This window comes from Microtus pennsylvanicus, chromosome X (assembly GCF_037038515.1).
Source record: "Microtus pennsylvanicus isolate mMicPen1 chromosome X, mMicPen1.hap1, whole genome shotgun sequence".
NCBI lineage: Eukaryota > Metazoa > Chordata > Mammalia > Rodentia > Cricetidae > Microtus > Microtus pennsylvanicus.
This window is the reverse complement of record NC_134601.1, coordinates 15,168,033-15,181,599: the sequence shown is the minus strand read 5'-3', so window position 1 is coordinate 15,181,599 and position 13,567 is coordinate 15,168,033.

Genomic DNA, 13,567 nt, shown 5'->3' with positions numbered 1-13,567 from the left:
CACATTACTAAAAATGTTTATCAGCTGTAAAAGTTCTTTGGTGGAGTTTTGAGGGTCGCTTATGTACACTATCATATCATCTGCGAATAAGGAAAGTTTAACTTCTTCCTTTCCAATTCGAATTCCTTGATCCCATTATGCTGTCTTATTGCTATTGCTAGAACTTCAAGCACTATATTGAAGAGGTATAGCGAGAGTGGACAGCCTTGTCGTGTTCCTGAGTTAAGCGGGATGGCTTTGAGTTTCTTTCTGTTTAATTTGATGTTAGCTATCGGCTTGCTGTATATAGCTTTTATTATGTTTAGGTATGACCCTTGTATCCCTAATCTCTCCAAGACTTTTAACATAAATGGATGTTGAATTTTGTCGAATGCTTTTTCAGCATCTAATGAAATGATCATATGGTTTTTTTCTTTCAGTTTATTTATATGCCGGATTACATTGATAGATTTTCGTATGTTGAACCAGCTCTGCATCTCAGGAATGAAGCCTACTTGATCATAATGGATAATTTTTCAGATGTGTTCTTGGATCCGGTTTGCCAGTATTTTGTTCAGGATTTTTGCGTCGATGTTCATGAGTGAGATTGGCCTGTAATTCTCTTTCCTGGTTGAGTCTTTGTGTGGTTTTGGTATCAGAGTAACTGTAGCTTCATAAAAGGAATCTGGTAATGACCCTTCTGTTTCTATATTGTGAAATACATTAAGGAGTATAGGTATTAGGTCTTCTTGGAATTTCTGGTAGAATTCCGCATTGAAACCATCTGGTCCTGGGCTTTTTTTGGTAGGGAGGTTTTTGATAACAGCTTCTAATTCTTCGCGATTAACAGGTCTGTTTAGATGGTTCACCTGGTCCTGTTTAACTTTGGTATATGGTATTTATCTAAAAAAGTGTCCATTTCTTTTACATTTTCCAGTTTTGTGGCATACAGTCTTTTATAATAAGATCTAATGATTCTCTGAATTTCCTCTGTGTCTGTGGTTATGTCCCCCTTTTCATTTCTGATCTTATTAATTTGCGTATTCTCTCTCTGCTATTTGATTAGTTTGGATAGGGGTTTATCAATCTTGTTGATTTTCTCCAGGAACCAGCTTTTTGTTTCATTGATTCTTTGGATCGTTTTCTGTGTTTCTATTTTGTTGATTTCAGCCCTCAGTTTGATTATTTCCAGTCTTCTACTCCTCCTAGGTGAGTCTGCTTCTTTTTTTTCTAGAGCTTTCAGGTGGGCTGTTAAGTCTCCAATATGTGCTTTCTCTGTTTTCTTTAAGTGGGCACTTAGTGCTATGAACTTTCCTCTTAGGACTTCTTTCATAGTGTCCCATAAGTTTGAGTAGGTTGTTTCTTTATTTTCATTGAATTCAAGGAAGACTTTAATTTCTTTCTTTATGTCTTCCTTAATCCAGGTATGGTTCAGTAGTTGACTGTTCAGTTTCCATGAGTTTGTAGCCTTTCTGGGGGTAGCATTGTTGTTGAATTCTAACTTTAATCCATGGTGATCTGATAAGACACAGGTGGTTACTGATATTTTTTTGTAACTGTGTAAGTTAGCTTTGCTACCGAGTATGTGGTCAATTTTTGAGAAGGTTCCATGAGCTGCAGAGAAGAAGGTATATTCTTTCCTATTTGGGTGGAATGTTCTATAGATGTCTGTTAAGTCCATTTGCTTCATTACCTCCATTAATTCTCTAATTTCTCTGTTAGGTTTCTGTTTGATTGACCTGTCCATTGGTGAGGGAGGAGTGTTGAAGTCTCCTACTATTATTGTGTGTGGTTTGATGGCTGCCTTGAGTTTTAGTAATGTTTCTTTTACGTACGTGGGCGCTTTTATATTAAGGGCATAGATATTCAGGATTCAGACTTCATCCTGATGAATTGTTCCTGTTATGAGTATAAAATGTCCCTCTCCATCTCTTCTGATTGATTTAAGTTTGAAGTCAACTGTGTTAGAAATTAGTATGGCCACACCTGCTTGTTTCTTAGGTCCATTTGCTTGATAAGCCTTTTCCCAGCCCTTTACTCTGAGTAGGTGCCTGTCTTTGTGGTTGAGCTGTGTTTCTTGTAAACAGCAGAATGTTGGATCCTGTTTTTGTATCCAATCTCTTAGCCTGTCCCTTTTTATAGGTGAGTTGAGTCCATTGACATTAAGTGATATCAATGAACAATGGCTGCTAACTCCGGTCACTTTTTTAGTAGTAGAGCTTGTGTGTTTCCCTTCTTTGAGTTGTGCTGGTGAAGGGTCTCTAGATGTCTTAGTTATTGTGATTATTGTTGGCCTCCTTGGTTAGTGATTTTCCTTCTATTACTTTCTGTAAGGCTGGATTTGTGGCTACATATTGTTTAAATTTGTTTTTATCCTGGAAAATTTTGTTTTCTCCATTTATAGTGAACAAAACTTGGCTGGGTTTGCATCCATGGTCTCTTAGTTTTTGCAGTACATCTATCCAGGACCTTCTGGCTTTCGTGGTTTCCATGGAGAAATCAGGTGTAAGTCTGATAGGTTTACCTTTATAAGTAAGTTGGCCTTTTTCCTTTGCGGCTCTTAATATTCTTTCTTTATTCTGTATGCTTTGTGTTTTGATTATTATATGGCGAGAGGATGTTTTTTTTTTTTTTGATCCAGCCTATTCGGTGTTCTGTATGCTTCTTGAACCTTCATAGGTACATCTTTCTTTAGGTTGGGAAAGTTTTCTTCCATAATTTTATTAAATATATTTTCTGGACTGTTGAGCTGCACTTCTTCTCCTTCTTCTACTCCAATTATTCTTAGTTTTGGTCTTTTTATTGTGTTCCATATTTTCTGAATGTTTTGTGATGAGAGTTTGTTGGACTTGCTGTTTTCTTTGATCAGTGTGTTCATTTTCTCTATGTTATCTTTAGAATCTGAGATTCTTCTATCTCTTGTATTCTGCTGGTTATGCTTGTTTCTGTAGTCTCTATTCGTTTACCTAGATTTTCCATGTCCAGCCAGCCCTCTGTTTGTGTTTTCTTCTTTGCCTCCATTTCAGTTTTCAAGTCTTGAACTGTTTCCATTATCTGTTTGATTGTTTTTCCTTGGTTTCCTAGGGTATCCTTCACTGATTTATTCAATTCTTCAAACTTTCTGTTATACTTCTCATCCATTTCTATAAGGGCATTTTTTACATGCTGTTTAAGGACGTCAATCACTTTCATAAAGTCAATTTTTTCTACTTCTTCTTGATTAAGGTGTTCCTGTCCTCCTGTTGTGAGGTCGCTGGGTTCTGTTGGTTTCATGTTTTTCTTCAGATTGTTGGGTGAATTCTTGCATTGGCACCTGCCCATCTCTTCCTTGGAATGCTTTCCTATGTATCTTCTTTTACAGGATCAGGTCTCCTTGCCTACTGATGTACCTTCCCAGTGATGGCACTCCCCAATGATGGCTCTCCTGGTGCTCAAGTGATGTCTCTCTCCTGGTGCCAAGATCAGATCTCTGTGCCCAATGATGTCTCTCCTGGTGCCGAGATCAGATCTCTGTGCCCAATGATGGCTATCCTGGTGCCAAGATCAGATCTCTGTGCTGGTTGGGTAGCTCGTAATCAAAGCCTGTATGTATATCTTATGGGAAGATGGAAGATGTAGACAAACGAATAGTCTGTACTCATTCTTATATCCACAACATACACAGACAATGCACACAAACCTACATCTGCACATATACATATCATGCACACACACACACACACACTCATGCACAAAAACTGAAATAAAAAGAATAAGCAAAAATGGGAATAAAAATAAAGTACACATTTTTTTTTTGGATTTTTCGAGACAGGGTTTCTCCATAGCTTTTGGTTCCTGTCCTGGAACTAGCTCTTGTAGACCAGGCTGGCCTCGAACTCACAGAGATCCTCCTGCCTCTGCCTCCTGAGTGCTGGGATTAAAGGTGTGCACCACCAATGCCCGGCTAAAGTACACATTTTAAAATTAATATCAAACAGGTTTACTTCAAGTATAAATGGACCCACAATGACAAGATATACTGTGCAATTTTAATCAAAAAATCCTAATTCAAATCATTGAGGAGTATAAAGAAATTATAGTGTAATTGTTAATTTAGCTTTTTACTTCCATAACAGTAAAAAAATAATTAATTGTTCAGGAATTACCAAAATAGCATGGCATATATTAACCTTACTGTTTAAATCTACTTAATTTATACTTAATCAATAAAGTGTACATTTCAAGGACTCATAGAATAATAAAAATTATAGATTATACAATTAGAGAACAAAACACTATTGAAAGCAAAATTTAGTGTCACTCTTACCCTTTGGAGAAAACAGGGAGTATATTTCCTTGAATCACCAAGGATTTGGGGTTCATTTAATCATGTAACAGGAAATCTAATGATACTGGGGAGACAGAATAGAAAAGGAGTCATTTGTCCATGGAAGTAGTATAAATAATCATGAGAAAATGAGAGCCCCATGATAGCTTCTTAGTGCTGTTTTAGAAACCATCACTTCTTCATTGCATAGTGAAGCCTTTCTTAGAGGTTCTTGAGAATTCTCGAGTCTTCCATTAGGAATTTAAAGATCATTTGCTTCTGTACCCCAACTTGAGCTTTCAATGTCTATTTCTCAGACTTCCATGCCACTGGTTGCATAAAATTTCCCCAAACTCATTTAATATTTAAACTCCTAGTCACATTTTATATAGTGAATCCAGATTGATAAATGCAAAAGAAAATTAAATTCAACTTCTAACAGTAAAAATTTAATCAAAATATTAGCAAGAATGGAACAAAGTTGCCTACATTTATCACTTTTATTCAACATAGTACTGGAATTCCTTATTAGAGAAATCAAGCAAGATATTGAAAAAGATATCCAAACTGAAAAAGACAAAGCCAACTTGTCATCATGTGAAGACATGAATATGTATATATAGATATATTAAACTTAATAATTTCTGTCAAGACAAATGTAACAAGGGATGATAAGAATTCAGAGAATTCCCAGCATAAGGTGGGAATCTGAATTACCAGACTTCCATTGGATCAATCAATCCTACTACTAGATCCAAAGGGCAATGTGTTGAAGAGACTTTCATGCTTCTATGTTTATTTAAAAACTATTCACTGTAGCCAAGAAATTTAAGCAGTGTGTCCATCAAATGATGAATGATTATAGCAACATGTGTGCACACAGATGTGTGTGCATGCATGCACACACACACAAACACACACAAATACTATTTGACCATAAAAAGATGAAGTACTGTCATTTGTCGTAAGATGGATGAAACTGGAGAACATTATGTCACATAATACAAGCCAGACACAGACATGACTGCTTGCACATATGTATTCTAAAAAGTTGATCTCATAAAATTTAACAGTAGAACAGTTGTTAAACCACAGAGAAAGGGAGAAAAAGAGATTGAGAAAAGTTGAATTACATGTACAAAATTCTAGGTTCTATTGCTCAGTAAGATGACTATGTACATTATATTTCAAAAATGCAAGGAGATATTTTAAATGTTTTTATCATAAAGAAATAATAAATATCTGAGGAGGCTATAATGTTTAGTATGATATAAACATTAATATAATGTATTACCCAGTACTCCCTTAAAAATAATATTGTAAAACATATTAATGTGCTGATCTTTCTCAAATTATTTTAAGTGGATTAGGAGACAGTAGGCTTCTGTATGACTTTTCATGGCACATTTTGGTGGCTAGCACTCTCCCTTGTTCCTTGTGTTTTACTGTACTCCCATACCCCTCCCTGCTTAATCTTTTCTGCCTCTAGGTTTCACTTCTAGGATTCCAGTTTTCTGCTTTTGTTTTGCCTACACTCTCCCATTTTTCCTCCTATAACACACGCCAAAGACCCCTTTCTGCATTCTTGGCTTCCATTTGTGTTTCAAATTAAGTACACAAAATAAAAGATTTGAAGTTAGGACCCACATGTGAGAGAGAACATACAGCATTTATCTTTCTGAGCCTAAGTTAAAATAGTCAGTTATACTTGAAATACTTAAGAAAATAGGAAAAAGCTATTAGATAAAAACACCTAGAAAAGTACTAGGGTATAAAATTAATATAAAAATAGCAATAACTTTTACTTCAAACAACAGTTAATTCAAAACCATGAAGCAGAGAATGGAAATTTTTCTATCTATCTATCTATCTATCTATCTATCTATCTATCTATCTATCTATCTATCTAATCTATCTATATCATGTATTTTGGCTTTATGGTTCATAATAATCTCTTTTATAATTACTCAATTTTTCTATTGCAACCCAAAGGCAGCCAGAAATAATATATACATGATGGGTATGGTCATTTAAAATTTATTGTAAAAAGTTTTGAAAACAGCTAGTGGAATGAGTTTATGCCTTGGACTATAGTTTAGTGGTCTCTGTTGAAGAACAGAGTGAAAAAAGACCATATTGAAAATACAAGAAGGCGATTAAATAAAACAAAACTGAACATAATGAGAACCGTAAAAACTTCTATGTGGGAAACCTTTTAAGAACAAATGAAGCTTTGAATATATGGAAAGACATATTGAATAGGATGGCTCAACATGAAAATGGCAAAGCATCCTACTTTAATGCACAGTGTCAAAATACAAAATAAATTTATAGAATTTGATAGTTTTTCCAGAAAAGTGCATTCAATCAAAAAGTAATCTGTAAAACACAGTTTTCTGCTAAATACACACACACACACACACACACACACACACACACACACACACACACACACACACCAGACCTAAAATACAAAGGTGGTAGAAAATGAAAGTCAAGTCAGCCAAACACCATCTGGTATCCACAAGATAAAGTAGAAAGGAAACATCTAACTCCTCTTAACATAGAAATATTATCACCAAAGAGATACTCTTCAAGAACTCACGAAGTTACCAAAGACACTCAAATATTACTCAAATCAAAGTGACCTAAATGAAGAATCAGAAACATTGCCTGAATATGTGCTGGTAAGACTTGATGCTGTATGTCAAGCTCAAGCCTAAGGGAGGTAATGATGCTAATAGCACAATAGTGCGTCTGGAATGTGCTTGGAATGCTCTCAGTGCTTTGCGTTTATTAACTTAACCTCTCCTGGGAACTCTTTGCAGAAGCACACAATGAGAAAACAGGGAGAGTAAGAAAATCAACTAAAGGAATGGAAGATATATTGATTAAATTCAGATTTAGAGGTGGAAGACTTCTTGAATATTATGAATTATGGTTTCTAGGAGATGTGAATAACAAATTGTGAAGCTGTCCATCTGTGTTTTCTAGTCCATATATGAAGGAGGTACAGAGTAAAGAAAGGCAGAAGCTAATTTTTCCTTACCTTCATGTAAGCAACTGGGCTTGGGTAAACTGGACAACCTGCAATGGAGAAGGAGGGCGGAGTCAGAGAGAAGCCATGTAGACCCACCAGAGCCAGACAGAACTTTATCTGGTAAGCCACAGCCACATGACGATAAACAGATTAATAGAAATGGGTTAAATTAATATGTAAGAGTTAGCCAAGAGTTAGCTAAGAAGCTAGAGCTAATGGGCTAATCAGTGATTTAAATAAGACAGTTTCTGTGTGAATATTTTGAGAGTCTATACAGCCAGGCAACAAACAAGTGGTGTATTACTAGATTTGGGCAGCAGCTGAGGTTCCATACTTGCCCACAAACTAAACTAGTCATTATCATGGCCAGGGATCAGGTGCTCTTTTATAAGGGCATTGCTGTCCCTCAACCTGTAACGTTGTTCTGTCAGATGGTCTATGTGACTCATTCCTTTACTTCCTTTATGTCTTCAGTTCACTACCACCTTGTTGGTAAAACTATAGATCATACTCTATTGAAAATCAGAGCTCTCCAGTTTTGTACACTCTTCCTTTCCTGCTTTATTTTTCTGTATGGCACTTACCAAAATCATACTGTGTACAGCAAAATTTATTCACAGAGATTCTCTAGGGGAACAGAAGTAATAAGATGTATGGTTGTGCTATAACCCATCAACAGTAAAAATAAAGATACAGTAAGGTAAAAATTTATCTACAGACTCCCAAAAATCCATCATGAAGAAAAAAAATGACAAGTCAAACCACTGTAAGTCAGATTTACTCAAGTTGTAATGAGATTGCACCCCAATACACACAATAAAATGTGAAAATCCAAGTCAGAGACCAGTTATATAGCCGTAGCCCATGAGCTCCCATGGTCTGTCATTAGCACATTGGCGGCTCGGGAAAGCTGGTTATGGAGTTCCAGTCAAAGCCTGAAGCTCAAGAGAACCAGAGGAGCAAAAGATTTAAGTATTGGTATGGTCTGAAAACCTAAAAACCAATATTGACAATGTCTCATGGTAAGAATTTATTCTTCTGTCATCTTGTTTTACCTCAATCTTCAACAGATTGATGATGCCTACTCCCATTGGGGGAAGGAAACACCTTATTTACCCAGTCTACATGTTTAAACGTTGAGTTTTCCCAAAAAACATTTTCAGAGACTCACACAGAAATAGTGCTTAACAAACCACCTTAGCCCTCAGCCTACTCAAATTGAAGCTTAGAATTCACCACTATATTAGTTATTTGATTACTGAATGCTTTATTCCACTAGATATCACAACAGTATCATTAGTGCTTAGAACAATGCTGGAAACACAAGAGGAACTCAGTAAGAAGAAGTGGGAACAGAGAATTCATAGAAAATAAAATGTAAATAAATATTCATTTAAAAAGATTATATGATTACTTAAATAATGTATAGAATTTATTCAATATCTATGTGGTAGAGTTTTTATATTGTTTTTAATGGTGCCATGAATTTCCACTGGATACAGGTATTGCAATTTATTCAACTGGTCTTTTATTGATGGATAATATATGATTTCTAATAGTATGCTATTATAAACACTAATGTACCAATGGAGAAATGCTGATGGTTTCAATAAATTAAGCTAGAACAACTTATGCCAATATTAAAAAGATGAATAGTTATGATTTTCTCACAACAATCAGAAGTTAACTTAAAATGGATCATTGTCTTAACTGTAAAACTATGTTATAAACTCCAAAATATTCAGAAGAAAACTTAAGATAAATTTTTTACCTTGGGCTACTCATAATTTTTAGGTATGGCTCTAAAATCACAGGCCAAAAAAGAGTGTAAAGAATAACAAGACTTCATCAAAAATTGAAAATGTTTAGCTCTTTCAAAGCATTTTTTTTTGTAAGAGGAGGGCCCGGCTGCTCAGCTAGCTTAGCCCTGAAATAACCGCACAGAAACTGTATTAATTAAGTCACTGCTTGGCCCATTAGCTCTAGCTTCTTATTGGCTAACTTATATTATTTTAACCCATTTGTAGAATTAGGAGCGGTGGGCTGCTTCCCGCCACCCGGCTAGCTTTATACCCGAAATAATTACACGGAAACTGTATTCTTTTAAACACCGCTTGGCCCATTATATCTAGCCTTTTCTTTGCTAACTCTCGCACCTGGACTAGCCCATTTCTTATAATCTGTGTAGCCCACGAGCTGGCTTACCAGGAATGATTTTAACCTGCGTCTGCCTGGAGTGGGAGAATCATGGCGACTCACTGACTCAGCTTTTTTCTCCCAGAATTCTGTTCTGTTTACTCCGCCTACCTATGTTTTAACCTATGAGGGCCAGCCAAGCAGTTTCTTTATTGCTTAACCAATGAAATCAACAGATTGATATATGACACTCCCACATCACCCATTTCTATTAATCTGTGTATCACCATGTGGCAGTAGCTTATCAGGTAAAATTCCCAGGGTCTTTCTCTGGCAGCTCCATAGTGTTCCTCTGACTCTGCCTCCTTTCTGCCAGCATGCCATTTAGTTTTCCCCACCTAACTAAGTTCTGCCCTATCAACAGGCCAAGGCAGTTTCTTTATTCATTCACCAATGAAAGCAACACATAGACAGAAAGGACCTCTAACACCATTCTTTAAAGAATCAAAGGGCAGAAGGATTATTTGCAAAACATATACCCAATAGACGTCTCATAAATAGAATATATAAGGAACTCTCAAAAGTGTGTAATAAGAAAGTATTCATTGTCTCTAGTTTTTTAACTTTTTAGAAGTTATTTTTAATGATTTGTATACGTGGCCTGAGTATGAATTTGTGCATGTACAAGTAGTGCATATAGACAATTCTGGGTATTGAATTGCCTGTAGTTGGAGTTCCAGGTAGTCTTCAACATCTTGATGTGAGTGTTAGAATATAATGTTGGGATTATCCAGAATACACTCTTAGCCACTGAACTGTTTCTCCATCCCCTAATTGATCTTGGTGTGGGAGGTCCTTCTGTCTATGTGTTACTTTTAGTGGTTAATGAATAAAGAACTGCTTTGAGCCAATGGCAAAGATAGAACAGAACTAGGCGGGAAAAGATAGGCTGTATGCTGGGAGAAAGAGGGCGGAGTCAAGAGAAGCCATGGAGGTGCTGCCAGAGTCAGACATGCTAAAACTTTGCTGGTAAGCCACAACCATGTGGTGATACCCAGTTTAATAGAAATGGGTTAAATTAATATGTAACAATTAGCCAATAAGAAGCTAGAGCTAATGGGCCAAGTAGTGATTTGAATAATATAGTTTTTGTGTGTTCATTTCAGGGCTGAGCAGCCAGGAACCAATAAGCAGCCTCCTTACTACACTATCTCTCTTTGGTCAATATTTATTCAAGTGAATTTTTTTGCGGCAGCACACAGAAACGATCATGAAGTATCTGTTTTTATGGTAGAAGGTGGACTTAAACAAACGCAGAAGTTGATATGCAATAGTTAAAGACACAGGGCCAAGACTTCTAGGCAATTATTTCTTTAACATTTTTCTATAACCAATAAGGGGTACAGGGACCCAATAACATGAGATTCTGATAGGAATATAAAGACATTGTGTCCCCTGCCTTCATTTGTCAGAGACATTTGATTGTACTCATTTCTTGAGTAGAGTCCTCAGAATTCCTGACTGCCAACTGAAGCATAGTTTGTGGTTACTGAACTTAGGGCATAGTCTACTGTAATTTAAAACTGTGTAAAATGGTCAGTGAACATCCAAATTCTTCCATAAATAATAATCAAAGATGCATGAAGTAACACAGGATTTGGTATTTAAATCTTTAATTTGACACTTTAAAAAATGATACTTTTAAAATGTAACTTGATTGTTAGATATGCCCTCAGTGTTAGAAAATGTTATCTTCTAGACTACTCTCAAAGAGCTAAAGATCCTGGGTAGAGGTATTATTTGGTGGCACAGTGACTGCCGAGTATGTGTAGGTCCCTGGATTTCATTTCCAGTTACACATAAAAGATCAAGATCCATTTAGTTCTACCCTCTGATATGTATCTTGAATCAAACACTTTTTTATGTAAATAGAAATACCATTTGTGGCCTAGATCTTTCTTTGTTGCTTTAGCAGAATACTAAAGTAGACAATATACAAAGAAACAATTTTATTCACTTTTCTTCTTTTTACCATCTTGAAATCCTGAGGAATTGGTGCTATAGTGGTTAGCATAGCTGTCTTCCAAGCAGTTGACCCTGATTTGAGTCCCAGCCAATACACTCCTAAGAATGTCTTTGGTCAGGCGTGGTGGTATATGCCTTTAATCCCAGCACTTGGGAGGTAGAGGCAGGCTGTCTACAAAGCACGTTCCAGGACAGCCAGGTCTGTTACACAGAGAAATCCAGTTTCAAAAAAGCCAAACCAACCAACCAAACTTCTGTCTTGAAGTTCTAGAGTATAGAATTGAATTGCTATCTGCCCAATTTCTGGTGAGTTTTGTTTGTTTATTTTCTTTTAACTTTTTTCGTGTGTGTGTGTGTGTGTCTTCTCAACATGTATGGAAACAGAAGGGCAAATATATGTGTGCAAACAGAGTACAAGGTATTACTTTGTTATAAGGCACTCTTACAGTAACTAAGCCAGATTGGTGAGAACCGTAGTAATTGTGGTTACCATCACATCATCTCCTTAAGGTTCTGTCCAGTACCCCTCAACACTGTCATACTGGAGACCAAATTTGAGCATGGCTTTTAGAAAGGAACAATCATATTTAAACCTTGGAAACTTTTTATTTTTTCATTTTTATAGTTTCTTTTTCCTTTATATATTAGTAGCCAGAAAATGTATTAAAGTTACTGAACTTTGTCTTGGAGATTCAAGTAGGTACTACCCAGGGGAAGGGGAAGGAATAGTGATAATGTCTCTGTGTAGGCACTGGCATACAGTACTTGGCCAAAAATCATTTGGTGTTAAAAATTTGTGGTGCTGATAGCACACATATAGCATTAAAAAAAATGTTAGAATTTATTCCAAAGCATTGCCAACACTGTGGGCATGCCTCCTGAATCTCTCTCCAAGGACAGGAATTTTTTCTGCTGCCTTCTAGAGAATAGCCAGTCCAGAGAATACACAGCAATTATGAGAAAGCTCCTCACTTTGGTGAAACAACAGGTGCCTGATCCATCTTATCCCAGCAGTGGGAATTCTTTTCAGTGCTGAGAATTATACCCATAGCCTCTTATATGCTAGACACATGTTTGCCAGTGAACCAGATTCTCCTCACTGTTTGGAGACATTTGGGATATGCAAGTAGTCCATACAGGTCTTGAACTCATGACCCTTCTGCTCAACCTTCTGGTTCCTATGATTGCAAGGGTGAGCCATTGCATCTGACAGCTTTGATTATCCTAGGGAATACTGAGAATAAGAATAGGGAAAATTTTATGAGTCTACAAAGCTGGGATGTCTGTATGGTATATAGAATCACTTCATTGGGCTTGCACATCTATCTGTTCATGTAGAGACCCATCTCACTGGACTAGTATATCTCCATGTTACAAAAATAAGTAATTATTGTTAAAATAGTGTTCCTTATCATCAATTCTGGCCATTTTTCTTTATTTTTCCCTTATATATTTACCAAATTCTTTGGTACATAGCAAATGCCACATAAATATTTGAAGTAACTGTGTTAAGAGAGGAAGGGGAACTGATGGAGAGGAGAGAGTGAGAGGCAGGATAAAGGGAAGAGATGGTTAAAGAGAGGAAGTGAGGGGAAATTTTATTAATGGATAGGGTTATCTTACCTTTTCACTTCTGATTACTAGGCTTGATCAAAGGTCAGAATTTGAAACACAGTGTTGTCAAATGCCTACAGTAATCAAGCCCATTTCATTTGTCTTTTCCGAGGGGCAGTGAAGACTACATTCTGTGAAGCTCCTCTTCTTTGATGCCAGACAGTTTCGTAGTATCACTGCTCCATTGTTCAGATGAGTAAAACCATAAGAATGAGTTGTACCATAAGAATCCACTGTTTGAGCTTTCTGCAGTTGACCCCCAAGTAAAGGTGATGGCAAGCATGCCCCATCTTTCTGAACATCCTCTTTTCCCTGTCTTATTCTCTCTTTCCTTCCTTACTTTCCAATGTACTGAGTTATAGATGTCCCCTCTGTGAGCTCTCATAAGATGCTGACTGACTAGCTAAATTATGCTATTGATGTTGGCTTAATTAATACTAATGACTTATCATGAGAATTGCAGATAT